The 19,434-nt window shown below is 39.3% G+C and overlaps 1 long non-coding RNA gene across 1 annotated transcript in view; it reads left to right on the top strand.

Annotated features, from left to right (window-relative positions):
- Positions 1-209: 209 nt before the first annotated feature.
- LOC112991129 (uncharacterized) overlaps positions 210-19,434 on the top strand; it is a 33,011-nt gene continuing 13,786 nt past the window's right edge. Inside the window, exons 1-7 of the long non-coding RNA XR_010390781.1 lie at positions 210-439; positions 2,042-2,176; positions 11,032-11,065; positions 12,060-12,176; positions 15,978-16,071; positions 16,499-16,728; positions 18,565-18,693. This is a non-coding gene — a long non-coding RNA (uncharacterized LOC112991129). The remainder of the gene's footprint in view (positions 440-2,041; positions 2,177-11,031; positions 11,066-12,059; positions 12,177-15,977; positions 16,072-16,498; positions 16,729-18,564; positions 18,694-19,434) is intronic.

The following is a 19,434-nucleotide window of genomic DNA, read 5'->3' as shown; positions in this document are numbered from 1 at the left end:
AGAAGCAAAAGTTCAGACTTGTGAATAGTAGCGTGCTATATGCAGGAACAGTTTTGTGTGATAAAATCTGCTTTATCTGACAAAGCTGCTTTTTTTTTTTTTTTTTTTTTTTTTTTGCTTTTTTTCATTTTTAACTGATATCTTAAGTTATAGCTTGAGGGACCAATGCAGTTGTGCAAATTCTGCCTACAATTTTAATGGAGCTGAAAATGGGCATAGAGCTTTAGATGCCTATGTCAAGCAGAATTCCCAAAAGGAACCTGAGGGAACATATTCATGCTGGGAAAACTTTTTTTCTGTTTATGTGACTTTACACTCTTTCCCAGGTAACATAGACTGGACAGTCTCTTGAGATTGTAGAAAGGCCTGTTCTCCTAGAGAAGACAAATGCTTCTATGATCATCTTTGGAACCAAAGAGAAGCTCTTAACATGTGGCATGTATGCGTTTTATATTAATAAAGATGGGACTTGGTGTTGAATAGTGACATTTTATTAATCTGTGCTAAATAATGAAGTTCTCAGTTTTTCTGAAGTCTGTTGACAATGCTTCAAGATAAACATTGTTTAAATTATAGCTTGTAACTGTTCAGTGTTCTTTGTTTTCTGAGATAGCAGGCTAATAAGTACCATAGCAGCAAAGCATCAAGGCAGGTTATGTTGTCTTCTGTTTTAAGGCTGGTGATCGTTTAGCTTTTCTTGAGGATCTTCAAATTCATTATACTAGACACTTTAATACACTGACATTGTTTACAGACCTCCTTGGAACTTAATATTCATTCAATTTCAATTAGACAAACTTGCTAAAGTGGAACATACTTTTATTTAATATTGTACACCTTGCTTCTGTACAGTAAAAGAAATCCATTCTCACCTGGGCTCCTCAGCAGGCAATCTGGGTGCTTTTACTGATGCAGGTTCCTGATCAAAGAGAGAAAAGACCCACTTAATTCTCAACTCTGACATGAAAGCTCATGTCACATCCATGTAGCTCATTGCTACAATGACATGCACTGTGTTTGTGTCAAAGTGCCCCTGTGATAACTGATGATACTCTTTAAAGAGAATTTCATTATACTACTACTGCAAACTTAGTTTATCAGCTTCTAAGACCCCACTTTCTTCCCTTTATACTCAGAGCCAGAAATACGGTAAAAGGAGAAAATTCAAGCTAGGAAAGCATATAGGCAACTAGTGGTAAATCAGACTGGAATTTAAGTTCACACAAGCTTCCAGCAGTGTATCATCCAAGCTGTTTTGTATGTCTTAAAACAAAATGGCTGAATTTTTTCTCCTCCCTTTTTTTTTTTTTTTAATTGTTCACACACACATTTTCTTTTTGCTCTTGCATGGGACTAAGGCTTGGATTTTCAAGGTTGGTCATCTCTCAGGAGGAAGAGCTTGAAGAAGGAACCATGCAATTTCTTTGGTTTCATGGTGTTAACTTCCAAACACCTGCTGTGTATATACTCAAGTCCTGTTACAGTCAGGTTTATACTATTTCTTTTATGTACAACTGTCTGCAAACAACCTCTGGCAAAACAATTCTCAATTGGCTGTTTGTTTTTGTCCTCTAATTTAAAGGCTGTTTGCCCATACACATGTGGCTTTTTGGTGAGTGGTTACTCCTTTTTTGTTTTGGTGGTTTTACTCCTAGAAAAGAACAGAATTGCCTTACCCTTATCTAAAATATTCCCTAGCTCCAACTAGTTCCATTATAACTCTAATAGATAGTGGCATGCCCATTCTTATCAAGTAAAGCTTTTTTCTCTTTTTAAAGAGGCTGTTAGCTATTCTGTTTGTTAAAATAATAAATAGGCATTTTTGCATTCATTGTTTTTGCAACTTTGCATTCATTGTTAACTGTTTTTCTGTAAAAGAGATATGGGGACAAGTGTGTACTTGTGTGACTTTTGTAATGTAATCTCCTGTTTGTAACGTTGAGGAAGTTGAATTGGAGACACTAAGGGAGATTTTTGTTGACCATCAGGGATTACGAACATTTGCATATGTATAATGTTCTCTGTTCTTCCTGCTCCACAGCTTCCTCTTGTCGATGGCTACCATTTGATAAGATCTCATACGGAATGTAGTGAGTGTCAAGAGTATGTTGGGCAATCTGTGATGAGCAGGAAGACAAATGAGGACTTCATTCCCTACACTGCATTAACTAAGGAGGTAAGCATGAAATCCTTTCTTGCATTCAGAATTACATCTCTGTTACTGTGTGTGGTTGTAAGTGGTACTGTCATTTTTCTCTAGCATGGATAGATAGTCCATGGGCCTGTACTTTGTTTCAAGAAACAGATGTATTCTTTAAACACCTCTGGAAAGTGCCATTAATTAAAGAAATAGGAAAAAGAATGTAGTTTAGCAGAGATTCTTCATTAGCCCCTAATAAAACTATTAGCACTAAGATTGTACTTGATAGAATATGAGTACCTGTAAGGCCTTTCTGTAAAATTGCAGCCCTCCTTAGAAAATGTTTCAGTGAGACTACTTAAGTGTTCCTATTTTAACAAACATAATGGTACTAAGACAAAAACCAGTGTTGAAAAAGGCCTTAATAAATTTTATTCAACCAAACAGTTATCTATAGAGTTGTTTGTTTGCATCTGGTCGATTATGACTGAGGTAATAGTTCTAAAGACGGCAGTAAGTCTCATTGTTCAAAAGAAACCTGCCAGGAATCCTATGGGGAAAGGAGCTGAATGGTGGCATTGCACAGCCTCTGCACAAGCCTGTTCACATTAGCCGTACTTGATCATAAAACACCCCCATGTATGTATTAACCTGCATGCTTCTGAGGAGATAACAGGAAACATTCACAGCTTTTGGCTTTGGAATTTTTTTTTGTTCTTGCTGTTTTAATGCTGCATTTATATATCTATACACACATTATATTTTAGAACATAAAACAAAATTTGGAACTCTGTCTTACATTGGAATGATAAATCCTACTATACATAGGTTTCATCATGCTTTAATTCCTCCTATGCCATAAAATAGCTTGGAATCGGCACTAATACAACTCATACTAGGAGCTTAAAAAGAACAAAATAGCGTGGAGCCTAAACACAAGTAAGTTCAGTAAAAATTAAAAAAAACAAGAGATTTACCCCCTTTTTTTTTTTCCCCTGCCTTTTGCAGAGAGGCTCTGTTTTTTTTATCTCAAGGTCACATAGTAATTCTTCTGGCTTAAGGCTTTCTAGTAATTTGGCCAACATTTTGTTTTGCCACACTAAGAATGATGTGTTGGTTCTCTTGTTGTATGGAGGGGAAATGCTATAATTGATAGAGCCCTAGAGAGTCAACTACAAGTACCTTCTGTCAGTAATGGGAACAGCAAGAATAGGGATGATGATTACCCAAGAAAAGAAAAAAGTGTCAAGCAAAGTGCCTGCCTAACTCTGCCCCTTTTTTCCTAGCCCCTTCCAAGTCACCTGGGGAGGGTGAGAACACAATTTAAGCAAGGGAGTTGAGGACAACTGTTACTTCTGTTACAGATGATGAAGATTGCTAGGAATGTGAAAGTGAATCTGCACAGATGCCATAAATGTAAATGACTTTTCAGAAATCCCTGTTTGTTTTCAGAAGTTAGCATATCTGCTCTGTTTAAAATGAGAATGGAAATTGTTAATATCCATTTTTATAGTATGCATTTTGGTGTGACTTTTTAGCTCCTTCTTACAGGAAGAGTACAGATGATCTTAGGAAATAGCTGCATTTCTAGTTTTCCAATCTTTTTGTCTTTTTTGCAATCCGAGGATGCTTCTGAGTAGGCTCATAAGCTCTTTAGAGTCAGAAAAAATTCTGCAGGAAGGGACTTGTGGAAGTCATCTAGTCCAACATCCTGCTCAGAGCAGAGTTCACTTCCAAGTTAGACCAAGTTCCCCGCTGCCTTTTGCAGTTGAGCTTTTAATATCTCCAGTGGTGCTGACTATAGCCTCTTTGTTCTACTCTGTTTTAGCACCCTAACTGCTCTTATGGTGAATTTATTTTTTATGTATTGAATTGTAATATTTCTTGCTGCAACTTATGACCATTGCCCTCTTGTCCTTTTGCTGTGCACTTCTGAGCTAGTTGCTTCATCACAAAAGAGAACAAGATTGCTCAGACAACGTTTGACCTTGGTAAATTTATGCTGGCTGTTCCTAATCACCTTCTTGTCCTTCATGTGCTTTGAAATAGCTTCCATGAGGATGTGCTCCATAATTTTCCCAGGTCTCAGGTGATAGACTGGCCTGTATTTCTTCATGTCCTCCTTCACTTTTAAAGATAGGCATAACATTTAAGCTACCTGCCTTGTTATTTTTTGTGTTATATAAAATGATATAGAACAAAATTAGGACTAATGATGCAGCCTCATTTAATTCCAGCTGAACTGCCTCTTGCTCTGCAAGTATCCCTACTGAAATCAGTAAACACATAGCAATATTGAGATGTTAGCAATTATAGTTTTGTGTGTTATTTTGTAATATACAAGTATGTTATAATTTCACACACGTGCACACGTACACACACATGTATTTGTGTGCAAATAATTGAAAATAACTTGGTTTTATTTTTCCCTGACATAGATGAACCAAGTAATAAAGAATTATTTTTGATTATGTTAAAAAGTGGATAGAGTTCAGCAACCATCTTTATTATGCTCTCTTGAACACAAGTTATCTACACAGATTGTTTTAAAATTGCCATTTTCCTGGAATTAGAACATCTTGCTAATCAAAGCATGCTCCTGGCCGCGTGAGCTACCCAACAGAAGGAGTTGAGGTTTGTCCTAAGGAAAGTTGGGCTCCCTGAGAGCTCTGGGAAGCAATGTTCTCATCCAAGGCAGATATGCCTCTCAGAAATGTCACCAGGGTTGTGTACTTCCACCTGGCTGAAGCTGACCCAGTACAGCTGATCTATAGAGTTTTATACATGGGGAAGATTATTCATTGCTAAAACGAAAACAAAAAAGACTGTATAAAAGTGGACTTCTTATTGACTGTGAGCTTGCACTGAGTGATTTAACTGCACTAGGGAACTGCTTTTCAGCAGTGTTATTTTGGAAGCTTTTAGTATGCTGTGACCCTCTTACTGCCATTAGTATTTTGGCAGTAATAAAATCTCATTTGTCTTCTAACTTCATATGTAATGTATGTTAATGTATTCTTTATATGATGTGTTTACAGAGTCCTTATTAATGCTTTGTTCTTTCCATACAAATAAAACACATTATTTGAGAGAGCTTACAGTCCACTTGCACTTTTTGGTAGTTGCTTGATCACATCTTTCTCTCGTATCGTTTTGTATGTGACCTTTCAACTCTATAAAATAGATTGGGGGGGAGGGCTTTAAAAGTCAGTCTCTTGCTTATCTCTAGTTAGAGTGAGGTAAAGAATATCCACCCTGAACTTTTATCACACTCCAGTAACAACTATGTTGTGTTCCTTATAGGTGATATTAAGGCTGTAGGAATTCTGCTGAACAGTATCTCCAGGGAAAATACAAAGCAGCCAACTAAGTGTCATTGGTTTGTCAAGATGCCTTACTGCAATAAAAGATCAATATGAAGCAGCAGCAAATGGGGACTTTACTGTGAGTGGAATATAAAACACACACAGGCAAAATGCTTCTGCTTTTAGTCTTTTCATTAATGGGAAAAGAAGTCTCTATCAAGAAGCATTAGATTGTGTCATCTGCCCAAACTGTCTGTTACTGGTGGCATCACAGCACAGAGATTTGACCTGACTATAAGCTTACATCTTCTTGAGTATTGTGTACACCAATTAGCTAAAAGTCAATAATTGGCAAAGTTCACTCAGTCCAAACTCAGGTAATAGTTCTTGTCCATCAAGCTAGATATATTTCACTGCCATATCTGGCTCTGGGAAGGTGAAAAGTGTTTCATGCACCTCACCTATATTATGCACTAGTGTCTGTCTTTCATTCATCTGCTGAAAAGAACATGTACAGAGTGGAAACTTTTGCTTGCCACAGATCATATTTAGTCACTGGGGTTAGGTCAGTGCTGTCTTTGTACTTGTGCCACACCACATATTTTGGATATGCTGTAATAAACTGTTTCAATTTAACTATCCTAATGTTCTTTTAGCATAGCAAATGGGCTTTCTCTCCTGCATCTTTTACACCAGCATATCTTTTCTGCTTGGCCCTCACTTTGACTGTATATATTTTAGCTGTGCACAGTAAAGTTAGTAATGCTGAGATAAAAAAGATCAGTGAGTTTAGAAAGAGTATATGTTATATAATATATACTTCATATATATTTATATAGTTATATCTTTATATATACACACAGTCTGTCTTTGGGTTTAGAATATATTTGAATTTATTTTTATATGTACATATATACGTATATGTCATCTGTCTTCCACGTAGTGACTTTTTGCTGTGGGTAGGACAAACATGACCATAGAGGTCATGTTGCAGCACTACTGATCAGGCTGTTCCATACAAAGTCCAGTGGAAGCTCAAGAAGAAGTTACTGAAACTGAGAACAGCTGAAAGAAAAGCAGATTCAACAAGTTAGGTTTCACACTAGCATCCTTTAAAATCTGAGTGAGTGCTGCTACAGAAAATTATATTCCTACCCTTCCCATCACTTGCAAGTTCTGCGTTACAGGTTTTGAACTGCTGGAAAAGTTAAAAGGCAAAAGTTAATCAAAGAAAATTAAGGAAAGAGCTATTTTATTCTGTGTCTAACTGTGCTGATAAATTGATTTGATGAAGAACATGCATACCTAAGGAAAGGTTTCCAATTCATGTGCTGAACTTGAAAAAAAAAATTAGCAGTCATTCTACTGACTGCAGTAAGCCTTCCTTTCTCTGCACATGCTGTTAAGGTGAAGCAGACAAGCCATTACTGTGTGTGTAGATGGATAGATACAGTAGAGTTGCCTATGAAACCATAGCTCATTAATCTTTGCACTCTTTTATGGACTGTTAGAGTATGTAGTGGGGTAAATGAATTGCAAGGTTAGCCAGCTGCGGTTGTGAAATGGAGACAGGTTCAACTAGATACGATTTGAGATATTAGAAGCAGAGCTTTACATGCACTTCAGTCAATGATTTCTCCTATTACTACTGAAGAAAAAGAGTGTTTTTTTTTTTTTTTCTTAAACAATATACTTTTTAAACTGTTGGGTGAAAAATCTGGATCAAGCTCTCTAAGGTTCAACTAATTCAGAAATAAGCTAAGACAGCTTGGTATGCAGTAGCTGTATTCATGATCGAGTCTGTAACCACAATAGCAAGGTATTTAGCAAAACTGAAAATAGAAGTAATTGGACCACCTTCAGATTTTTTTTAAGTTCTTTGCAAAAAAGCAGAGATAACCATTTAAAATATTCCAGTCTTTCTAAAAATGTTTTCAAGAGTCTTATTGACAATGAAATATGTTTATTAAATATTCCATAGAATGCTATGTGAGAAGGTCGGTTTTATCTGATGCAATTTTTCTCCTTAATCTGAGCTGTATGTATGCTACTGCAGCTTCAGAACATCTGGGTACAGCAATTTTTTTCTTTTCTGCACCTGCAAGTGTAAGTACACACATAAACAAAAAAGAAATTAAATCTTTCACAGAGCCAGAGAGAGGAAAAAAAACAACCAGCCATGAAGCTCAGGGGAGCAGTATGACAAGTGCTGAGCTGTAAACAAGCTTGAGAGGGATTTAATTCTTATGACAAGCGCCAGTGGTAGCATCTCACATGGACTCAGCATATGCACACATTTCAGAGGAGGAATCACAGAGGACTTAATGCAAATATAAAAAAGCTCAGAGCACATCAGCCTATACTGTTCTAAAAATAGCCTCACAAATCAGGATGAGCTAGGTTGTAATTATCTTGATTTTTCAGAATTTTGCCACTTGTAAGAGGGCTTTGGGTTTATATTCGCACTGTAATTACAGTTTATAACATATAAATTGCAAACTCTTTGGGGCTGGGATTGTGTCATGTATTTGTAGGACAGGTACAAGACTGCATTGGATGGTCTTTCAGGGTGATAGTACAATATAAAGACTGAAAAATAACTGCTGTACTCAGTTTCAAAATAGCTTATTTTAGGTCAGAAGCTTTTTTTTTTTTTTATCTTGTTTGTTAAGGAAAGAGAGCTGAGATGTAATTTGGTATCCAAATTAAATTTTAAAAGCCTCTAATGCACACTTATTCCCTAATTACAGTCATGTCCTTTCTCTCTCCAGTATGATCGTAACTGCCTCATTTCTCTAGCAGCCTTCTGAAAAGTGCATGCTGCGAGCTGTACCCTGCAGCCTGTATTCAGGCACATTTCCCCATGGCAGTTGCTGAGTTAGTGCTGCGAGATGTAGCCAGGTTTCACATAACCGTCGGGTGGGTTTGGGAGATGTGTATGCTCCCTGAGCTCCAACCACTGCGCAGGCTGGACTCATTTACAAAAGCAGAGCAGGGCTTTATTCCTGTTAGATCTTCAATAGAATCCAGCTGCTTGCTTTTTTTTTGCTTTCCTGAGCCTGCCATAAAATAGTTTAAAGGTTAAATTTACTAGCAAGGGTTAACAATCCCTAGAGGTATGGTTTCGGTTTGTCTCTAGGCTAGACAAATGCTATTGTGTTGGGTTATACTTAGTTTTGTGACTATAAAAGCTAAAAAACATTTTAATGGTAGTTTATATTTCATAGCGGAAGGAGGCAGTCTCTAGAAAAAGAGATTGCCTTTGTTGAGCTATTACAAATTGATTCCTAAATCACAAACAACTCTGACACCGAAAGGTATAAATTGTGTGTCTGATGAAAAGCATTTAACTGATATTTCCTATTTCAAGGGATTCTGCTCATCACCAGCTACTCCATGAGTGTGACAGGAAGTTTTTGCAGGTCTTGGACCCAATCCTTTCTTGCTCACCTAGATGACTGATAATTGGAAGGACATGTTATTCTCTATACAGTTCTATTATATTTTAAATAGATGGAACTTTAAATACAGTTTTAAAATACTGATATTTCTGTTTTTAAATATGAGACTGTTTTCATGGGGCTGTGCAAATTGGATGTGCAAGTTACCTACCCTCGCATAAATGCGAAGTCTCTTACCCTCAATATTTCTAGGTGTGTGTTTTGGACATCCTATGCACTGCAAATGATTGAAAATGTCCTTGTATTTGTAGTTGGTATGAGTAACCTTCAAACGAACAGTTAACAGGCTTGACTTTACCAGGAGAGAGTTGTAGTTTCCCACTATTAGCATGGAAGAGTGCTGCTCTTTCTCTGATCTCTCACAAACATAATAATATTTTCTTCTCTTTTAAAAAGATTTTTTTATTTTGATTTTTTTAATTTCTGACAGGTTTTTTTTTAAGAACAGGTACATATAAATGAAGCTGTGAAGTTAGTATTCTAATTGTTTGTAAAACTGTAAATAAGCCATACTTCTTCTAGGGATCTGTAATTACTTGCTTTACTGATCAGTATTACCTGGATAGATGAGTGTATGGGAGAAGAGCAGACTTTCAGAATCAATTGCTACCAGGTGACTAGAAAGAAAAATTTTCATCTACTTTTCTGTTAAAAGTAAGATGCGGAGAGAAGAGCAAATAGTTCAAACCTAGAGTTTCTATCTAGTATTTGTAGAAGTTCCAGAAATCAAATCTAAATCAGGATCCAAATATTGAAGTAAGTTGAACAAGCACTCCTATCCAAGCATCCCTGAATCTTAAAATCCAGATCCCAATGTTGTAGTTTGGATCCTGTAATTTCTATTTTCTTTTCAAATTTTGAGTGTAGTGCTGCATACTGCAGAAAGCCTTGTAGCTATTTGCCTATAACTGGGGGATGTTAAAGAGCTCTTGTGTGCAGAAAAGACAACATTTTCCACCCTCAGAATAATCACTTTTGTAGATCAAGATCTAATATCTGATTTAACAAAACAAGTTACTGTGATTCCATTTATACTGGAATCTTTTGAAGGGAGCATTGTGCTTCCGTCTGCAATTTGTTCTTTATTTGTAATAAGATAAATTTGACTTCTCTGAAGAGCTTCTAGAAGAAATGCAACATGATTTGTAAGGACCTAAAGGGTTCTGCAATAAAATAGCCTGAACCATTACTTTGCATAGTTCATGTATTCCTGATATTTTAAAATACCATTGATGTTCCCCACCAAGAGAAGGTCTGGGGTGATACTAAGTATCTTATACTCTTTCTTAGAGTTATAATGGATTCTGGTAGTTAAGTGGTTTTGTCTTGTACAAGTAGGCTGAAAATAGAGAAGGGTTGACTGGTTGTTTATGGGCTCTTCCATAAGCCTACAGTGTCTTCTAACTTGGTGCAAGTAGTCCACAGTGTTGTTTAATGACCACTGTGTAAGCATCTGTGCCCATCATTATTTCTGTGCATTACAGCTGTTTGTAGAACATGTTAAATCAACTATAGCTCAGTGTTATGGACTTCTGTTGCTTTTTTATTTTTAATTTCCTCTGTTTTCTTACTGTGTCCACTGTTTGATCTTTTCTTTGTGCAACAGCAGTGCGGAAGAATGACTGTGAGAGCACTGGATATTGTGGATGGCAGTGGAACTGCTCATATTTACTGTGCTGGGATTAAGATCTGCTGAAGGATAAGAATGTATATAGACAATGAACAAGGTTGTGGTAGGCTGCTGTGCCTTTGGGGCTTCTAGTACTTTTCATACCTTTATATACCTGGTGAGGCCCAGGTATGGACTTAAGAATTCTTGATGTCAGTCTTGCCCTTCTTGTGTAGGCATGGGAGAGAACGAAAAAGACCCTGCTCACCCTAAGCTTAGTCTTAAAGTCAAGACTGGTTATGTGAACCCAGTTATATGAGATCCCAACCCTTAGGCCAATCAGAAGGCAACTATATATTACACTATACTATTCTATAATGTCCCTGTACTATAGGGATAGCATGAGACAGGTAACATATGCATATACGATTGGTGTTTTATGATATTACTATAGAGCATGTTTTGCTTAATTTTGTAACTTGATTGACCTGAAATTGTTGTGTGTGTGTCTCACAGGTAGAAGACTGGATTCAGAAGAAGAGTTACTAAGGTGAGCAATAGCTAACTTATTCTACAATTCCTCATTCTTGAGTGCCTTGTAGCTGAAATTGTGTGTGTGCCAGGCTCTCTTCTGCACCCTCACTTTCACCTCTTTAGTAGCCAGGGTGGCCAGTGAAGGAGGAGAGCCTCTCTGAGCCCATCCTATTGTAAATGCCACTGTTTCTTTTCTAATAGTCTTAGTGGAAAGGCTGCTATTTCACAGTAGTGGGGAGAATTTGTATAAACAAAGCACACAACAGATTCTTAAAGAGGGTCTCCCATTTTTTGTGATGAACAGAAAAGAGCTGATTAAGCGTTGTTGTTGTATACTTCACTATTGAACCGAGCTGACTGTTCTAGTGTTGTGACTAAAAGTAAGTCAAGAACAAGCTGCTAAGCTTCTTCAGATGGCCTTTAATGTAAATCCAGCTCGTACTGCATTTAACAGAGTAAGATGGTAAGTCCGTGCTTTTAGTCCTCTGGTTGCATATATTGTTCTGTACATTCAGAAAGTTAAAAATACTACATCTTACTCTGTTTCTACAAAAAGAGATATTTCTCAGTAAAAGACAGGAACTCATTTTGTATGATGAAGACGACATTCACCAGAACACAAAATTATCCATAAGACATTGGCTGAGTTTAAATGTTGCTCCATTAATTTCAACCCTCTGTGGATGTTCAGGCCGAACATCAGTAACCTGCAAGATTTTACTCTTCTAATTCCCACTTGGGCATTTTAATGTTGACAGCTGTTAAAATTCTCGAACTGGAGCTTCACATCCATATTCCCTTCCTCACAGACACCTGTAATGGGACTCATCTGTTTTCTTTGTTATTCCCTCTGCTCATTTAAATGTAATGTGCATTTCTCATCACACTCCTGGATTAACTTTTATATAAATTACTAAAACTCTCTCTCTCTCTCTCATTCTCTCTCTCTCTCTCTCTCTCTCTCTCTCTCTCTCCCCCCCCCCCCTTTCTCTCTCTCTCTCTTATCTCAGAAGAACAAAACATGTGATTCTGCTATTGAATATGAAGCTGGCCAAAGAAAAATGCAGTGCTATAATCTTCATGCCTTCCTTTAAAACCAAAGAAGTTTGTATTTTGTGGCCAATAAGGTGGGGCTTTTTGAAGCTTGTCCTTTTGTTTTCATCTTCACTCTCCCCTCATAAGTGAACAATGTTCAAGAAGTGAAGACACTTGTTCCATGTATACTGTTGGGTGTTTTACTGCCAGTCACAGAACCGCCCCCTCTCCTCCCTTCCCCTCCCCATGCTCTTCTATGTTAGGTGGAATCATGGCTCGCTGATGTTTTCCTGGGAGGAATTAGCCGTGTCTTGTATGGGACTGCATGATACTGCTTCAAGGTTCCTTCATTTCCAAGAGCCTCCTTCTGTAAATGCATTAGCAGGAATGGGAGATGCTTCTAAACCTCATGTTTGATGGAGATTCCTGTTGAATCAGTCTTGTCTGCCTTGGTGTGGCTGCAGTGCAGTCAGCCCATGGTGCCAGCCTTGCACTCGCACCTGAGTTAACCGAAGACGGCATGGCTACAGCGCTTGGTAAAGCTGACACGGGGCGGCTGACCAGTCTGAGACCAAGCCCAAGGAGTAAGCTGTTAAAGCTTTCTGCGAGTTTTCTGCTTCCACAGCTATATTCCTAGCAATATGCCACTCAGCCCATTCAAAGCCGTGTTGGTGTGTCTCCACTGCACTGTATTGTCAACAGGGATCACAGGATAGATATAGCTCACAAATTAACAGTATGAGATTAGCTGAGATATGGTCATTAAGAACCTAATCTGTAGAAGATGCATGCTGCATTGCTGGTCAAATTAAATTTTTGTAGGAAGTCAGGCTTTTATGTATTTTATTTAATTCCCTTCCTCAGTAAGCAGGGAGCAAAAGAATAACTTAATCCAAAGGAGTCAGTGTTATCCACCTCTTTACAAATACTCTTCCAATACTAGCAGCCTTGTCTGCTTAGGTGAAAGAGAGGCCTGCTGGCATGACGACTGTGGGTATCGCATTTGCTTTTACAGCCTATAGACGAGGCCAGCAGGCTGTTTTCTCAGCAGTCAAGGGTGGCTTTGGGTTAAAGTGGTAAATAACACTTACGTGCTTGTATGAAGTTGTGGTCCTTGTAGCTGTTGGCAGGAATTGGGGTTACATAAGGCCCTGGTAACTGGTGCAGTGGTCTTGTGGGGGAAGAAAGGAGGGGCAGAGAAAAGATGTAAAACATTCCATTTGAACGAAATCAGTTCTAGTCTGCCCTGACCCTTTCGATTTTAGCTACCTAGGGAACTAGAAATAACATCCGACTATTTTTACTGTGCAGCTTCAGCCTTGTAGCTCCAACCCTTCTTGTCATACAAGCTGCATGTGGAGGCCCAACCCAGGTTTATATTGATACTTTCTATACCTATTTAAGAAAAAAATCCTATAAAAAGTTTGTACTGGGAGGCTGGAGAAAGGAAGGATTTTAATGGATAAAAAGTAAAATCATGGAAAATAGCATCTTTCTAAAATTCACTCTCAGCGAAAATCAGATGAAACAGAAACTATATAGTACTTTTAGCTGATACAGAAAGAAAGCAATTCCCTACTATCCATTCCAATGTTTCAATTTACAAGGCCTTTTCCAACCGTGTAAGCAGGATTTAATATCGAAAATACACAGAGATAAACTGCAATCAGATAGAGAAAAAGATTTCTTGTTGAAGAGTACTGATAATCTGTGTTACCCAAAAATCCCTGCCACATACTTTGTATAAAGAATGTAAGTATGTTTTGAGTCTGGTTTTATTTTGGATGGTGTGAAACTCCATAGACCTATCATATTTGCATATTTAATTAGGAATTTTTTATGACATCTCTTAGAAAGTCTTTTTACCTTAAAAGCAAGAGGAAGAGAACGTACAGTATCTAATAATAAAAGTCTTTGCTATCTTTTAACAGATAGTACAAAAGCAGGCTAGTACAAAGATGTTACCTATGCATCAAGCATAAAAAATATGTTGTCTTGTTATAATGTGTCAAAATGTTCTTTAATGAGGAAAGGTATATAAGAGGTACAAAGCAGAGTAAAACAGCTACTAATACCCTCATTGCTGTCTGTCAAAAAATGACAGTCCTATCAGTAAATGAATGAGCTAGAAGTAATTAATGGGTGCCTTATAGAAATTGGTTTTACAGTGATTTCTAAACATAGAAGATACAGTTTAAGCCTTCAAATTTCAATGCAGACATTTTGGCAATAGCAGCATGAATGTGTTAGGTGTCAAAAATGTTTTACTCTCTGCATTCCATATTTAGGGGTTTGGAGTGGTTTTTTTAGTTTTAAATACCTTGTGAAAATATTAGTGCATTCTGACCAAAGCAAGGCCTGTTAAAAATTGTCTAGCAACCAGCATTATTCTGGACTGTAGAATTCAACCTACTAATTACACTTTTAACAAGTGCAGTATTTGGGGTTTTGGCCTTTCAGAATTAATGGCCCTCTTTGTCTTGCTTGAGGCATATCAGAACTTATTACCATGAACAAAATGCTGACCCAACCACTGGTTCCAGGACATGATTCTGGTGTCTCAGCATAATATTTTTGAAGCTCTTTCCAATAATAAATTACAGTTTTAATGATGGTTCTGCTAACATATGGTAAATGGAAAACATTCTTTGTAGATTAAGCAACATAGTTTCCATTAAAAAATTGCTATTGTTTAGTCCTTACAGAGGTTTAACCACGTAAGTGTTCATTTTATGTGCTTTCTGTTGGATTATTTAACACCTTCCTCTTTTCTGCTTTAAGCTATAATCTGCATTAGAAATGCTATTGCTAATCAGGGTACCAAATCTTGAGTTATATATAATGCTGTTGTTATTTTAAATCTGTACACAATGTTTTACTTGAGAAGCCATGAAGACAGACTATTTCTGATAAATTAATTTATGCATGTGTACATAACAGACAATTTTTAAGTGCTAGCCAAAACTGACAATATTTAAACAACAGAATTTCACAAAGATGAAGTAAGAAGCTCATCAAAATATCTATTGGCAGGTAGTGGTTTTTAAAAAGTACATTTCTGACTTCTAACAGCCTGATTATTTATGGATTTGGAAGTACAGCTAGCCTGCTGTTGATATCTGCTTGAGCTTCATGTTCTTGGTCATGCATCTGATCCTGCAGTTAGCTTATGCTTTTGAGAGAATCCTCAGTTCTGTACATAGCACGAGATTAGCAGTGGTTGAAAGCATGATGATTCTGGTAACATGAATGTGTATCCCTAGGAGCCCTCAAAAATAGATCTCTTGCTGCAAGTGTCTCATTTTGCTGTGCATACTTTGAAAGGAAAAATTTTTGTTTAATGGTTAAGGATTGAAGCCTGAGACACGGAGAAAGGGGTGGGGGGAAGGTGACAGTCTATTTTCAAAGGCATATTCCAACCTTTAGTTAATTTATGTCTTTTTTATGCAGTTTAAATTAGCTAAATTTCGGTAGATTTGTTTGTATGTGCTTGTTCAAAGCAATCGAATAAATAGGAGTGGTTGCTTTCAGATTGAATTCTGGCGCCATCATCTGTTGACATTGTATAATTCAACAGATTGGGATCCTAAAACATAAGATTACACCTTTTGTGTTACTTGTTTCACATCTAACTTCAGACAAAGCACAAGTTTTAGAGGGAGGAAAGATAGACAATGTGAATTCTAGAATAGCATTTATAAAGTTAACTGTACTTAGCCACCTTATGTCAAAAGCTTCAAGTGCTCCTGCAATTTTATAGCAAGAGTAGGTGCTGTAGTTGTTGTTCTATTTGGAAACTTCTATTTGGTTTTATTTTGGTAAAATGCTTGTCTGACCTGCATGTACACAACTGTTTGAAAGTCATTAACACTGATTTAATTCTGCTGTTCTAGGAACTGGAGCTAACACTCTCACCGACTTCCCTGGGAATCATCTCCTCCCCCCAGGGTTCTGTGTTCTCATAAATACTTGCCTCTGCAGCAAGAGGTATGTTTGGTTTCTTTGCTTTTCCAAAAGTGTGTATTTTAATTCAACAGGTCATTGAGAGACAAAAAGTTTAATGTGAGTCTTATTTTTTGGTAATAAATGCATAAATGGTATCAGACTTTTCAGGTTCTGAGGCCACATACGCAGTTGCTCATCACTGGGTGATAAACTTCTCTTCGTAGCCTCAGTCTCAGCCTCCATTTAACAATTCGATGTTCTGTGCAGCAGACACAAATTGATATTTATCAGAATCCAGGAAAAGAAGTAAAATGAGAGTGCTGGAGAGATGGCTGGGGTAAAAGAATCACACTTGTTAAAATGATGAATAATATTCAGTTATGCCTCAGACCTAAGTGCCTGAAGTCTGTGGGTGGAAGTCATCTATCCAAAGACACCTGCATCCAAGTTAATCCTTTTCTCTTAATAGCCAGAGAAGAGAAGTGCGCACAGCACCTCACCCTCCAGCGGACACTGGTAACTGGAGGCATACCGTCGGCGGTAACAGGACCTCAGACAGACTCGGCTAGAGGTGTTACCGTACAGCGGTCTGAACTTTGGGAAGGCAAATCCCACAGAATGCATCCACACTGCCACCAGACTTCTGCTGCAGAGAAGGAAGCTGCAGGATGAATATAGTTTGCTTCACACCCACAAAAGGTTGTCCTCTGAAAAGGAATTACTTAAACCTAAAATTGAAAATGTCTGAAACACGTGCTGGAAGCTGGCCCTGCTTTGAGCAGGGGGTCAGACCAGCTGACCTCCAGAGGTCCATTCCAGCCTGCAATTCTGTACTTGTGTCCCTGGGATTAAAGCAAGTATGTAGTGATGACCATGTGGCCTTTCAGAGGTGGGACACAGCAGGAAAGATTTCTCTTGCAATGTTTGCAGGATTTCTGCGTGTACAGGTGATCATTAGCAGCAAAACAGATGCATAGCATTTATAACTCAAGAGCAGATCTGTGCTGCACAGTAAGCTGCTCAAGCGAACTCCAAACTTGTCACTGATTTTTTGCGCTCTTAATCTTCCTGTTTATTCTGTGCTTCATTAAAGTCAATCTCTACTGGACAGACTGTCACTCAGGCTAGGCCTGTCCTGCTGCCTGCACTCCCTGGGGAGCGCCCTTCATCCTGATAAATGGTCTGTTAGCAGGGCACGTGTCAGAGAGAAACACTCCTTGAAGCTAAATAGATTAGAGTCTCTTCCCTCTGAACGATCTCAGTGGAACGGGGTAGGCATGATCATTAAAGCGGATTTAGAATGAGAAGACGCTTCTTCCTCAAGACAGGAAATTGCTGTTGGTTTAGAATGATACAGATTAGTTCTAGTAGACGTATAAAGAGAAAACTCTCAGAATTAAGAACTCACCACCAGCACGGATGCGGTGCGATAGTCCAGAGGCTGCTGAGCTTTCTCACAGTGCACACTTGGGAGTTGGGTAGAGACAGCCTTTCTCAGTGGAGGTTTTGCTATAACTACAGCAATTGCTAGCATGGAACAGCAGTATTAGAAAAGTATTTAATATTCTGGTAATGCAGTTTAGCAGCTGCAGTTTGTTAGTGGAACCAGTGTAATGACCAGTAAACCTCCGGCAAGGAGTGGGAATTTCTGGTTCTTACAGGTTGCTGCATCCTGTCCCCCCAGCTGGGCTGTTGTAAGTCATTGCTGCCCTGTCCCTGACCCTCTGGGCTGACCGTCTTAGCAGCAACACCAAAAAAAAACCCAACCCATTATGAATGGAAGGTTTGCCCTTGAAACCTGGTGTGTAATAGACACGTTTACCAAGGCGAGGTGTCGCGTTCCCAGATGCCTGCAGTTCTTCCCCTGGTGGCACGGGGCTCCCCCCGCGCTGCCCGCCGCCCCACGTGCGCAGCACAGGGCAGCTTGCGCGTGCTCTCGCTTCTTTGCCGGGCTGGGGAAGCACTAGGCAGAGGAGGACAAGCTCGGTGGTCCTCCTCTGAGGTTAGCAGAGCAGTTGGCGGAGGGTGGGTCTGTGCTCCCCGGAGCCGCTCAGGGAAAGCCTGAGCAAGGGGAGGAGGAAGCCGAAGTCCGGGACCAGCACCGAGGCTCCAAGGCTGCTCCCTGCCACCGGCAACCGGCACGCTGCAGCCGTGCGCGGAAAGGAGGGGGCCTTCAGCACTCAACGTGGATGAGCGTATTGGGAAGGTCTTACATCCAGCACATCTGAGGCTGAGCAGCAGGTGTTATTTCTAGGGATTGTGCTCGTGTATGTTGAGTATAGCTGCACCGAACTCAAGGGATTGCTCCTAATGGTGCGGGTCTCATCCCTACAGATACAGGCCCTGAGACTCCTATTATTTAAACAGAGAATTAGCTGAAGCACAGAATCTAGAGTGCTGTAGGCCTTGTAAACTTGATTTATAAGATTCTAGGAGCAGAAGTTTGGCTGAGGGGAGGGATTTGCTATGTATTTTCCGAGATGTGTAAAGCTTGACTCCCTTTAGTGCCTTGCCTGATGCTTTTGTTTTTTGCAGGAGACTGCCGTTCCTTTAGTCTCTGCTCTTCCTTCACTCGTGCTTTGCTCTCTCCTGCTAGCGCTCAGTGGGTTGGCCAGCTTGTTGGGAGGCCTGACTTTGGCAGCCACCCAAACCCAGTCCTCCCAGGTGGGTATGTGCAAAGTGCACAACACTCAGATGTGCCTTTTTACTAAAACTCTCTCCTTTCCGTTTGTGGACTTCTCTCAAATTTTTGTCTGTGACAGCTGTTTAAAAAAAAAAAGAGCACATACTTTTTTTTCCCCCCCCCCCCCCCCCGTTCAGTGTGATTGGTCTTCCCTTTCTCTGCGTTACTGAGCGGGGATGGAGGCTGACAATGTATCTACACCAATTCACAGAGCTGTTCCCTACAGCTGCTTGTGTCCTGAGCAGGCTTTTTTTTGTCAGCAGCAAAGCAGTCCTGGTTCCCCTGTCCCACGAGCAGTGTGCGAGGTACTGCGAGGGTGCCAGCAGGGCCCGCACGGAGCGGGGAGAGGCGACCGGGGGTGTTGCGTGCTGCTTGCAGAACTCGTGCACAGAAGCTCTGCAACGGAGTTTTCTTCCCCGTTGGGCTCAGTCCTGCAGAGAAACATCCCAGGCCTCTGTCGGCACCACGGAGGGTGGCAGAAGCCATGAGGTCCTCGCTGCTGCTGTTGGCACCAAGAAGGGAAAACGCTGCCAGAAGACTGTCTTGTGTGAACAGCGGCAATGGCCTAAGGAGATGATAGCAAAAGATGATGTTGACACATGCTGATTTTAAATGAATTAAAGATAAGTTCATATTTTCTGGTAGAGTGTTTTCATGGAAAAGTAAAAGAAATTGAATAAAATACCCAAAAAAGAAATAAACAGCAAACTCAATGTCACTTT

The sequence above is a fragment of the Dromaius novaehollandiae genome, chromosome 10, assembly GCF_036370855.1.
Source record: "Dromaius novaehollandiae isolate bDroNov1 chromosome 10, bDroNov1.hap1, whole genome shotgun sequence".
Taxonomy (NCBI): domain Eukaryota; kingdom Metazoa; phylum Chordata; class Aves; order Casuariiformes; family Dromaiidae; genus Dromaius; species Dromaius novaehollandiae.
This window is presented reverse-complemented; position numbering and strand designations above follow the sequence as displayed.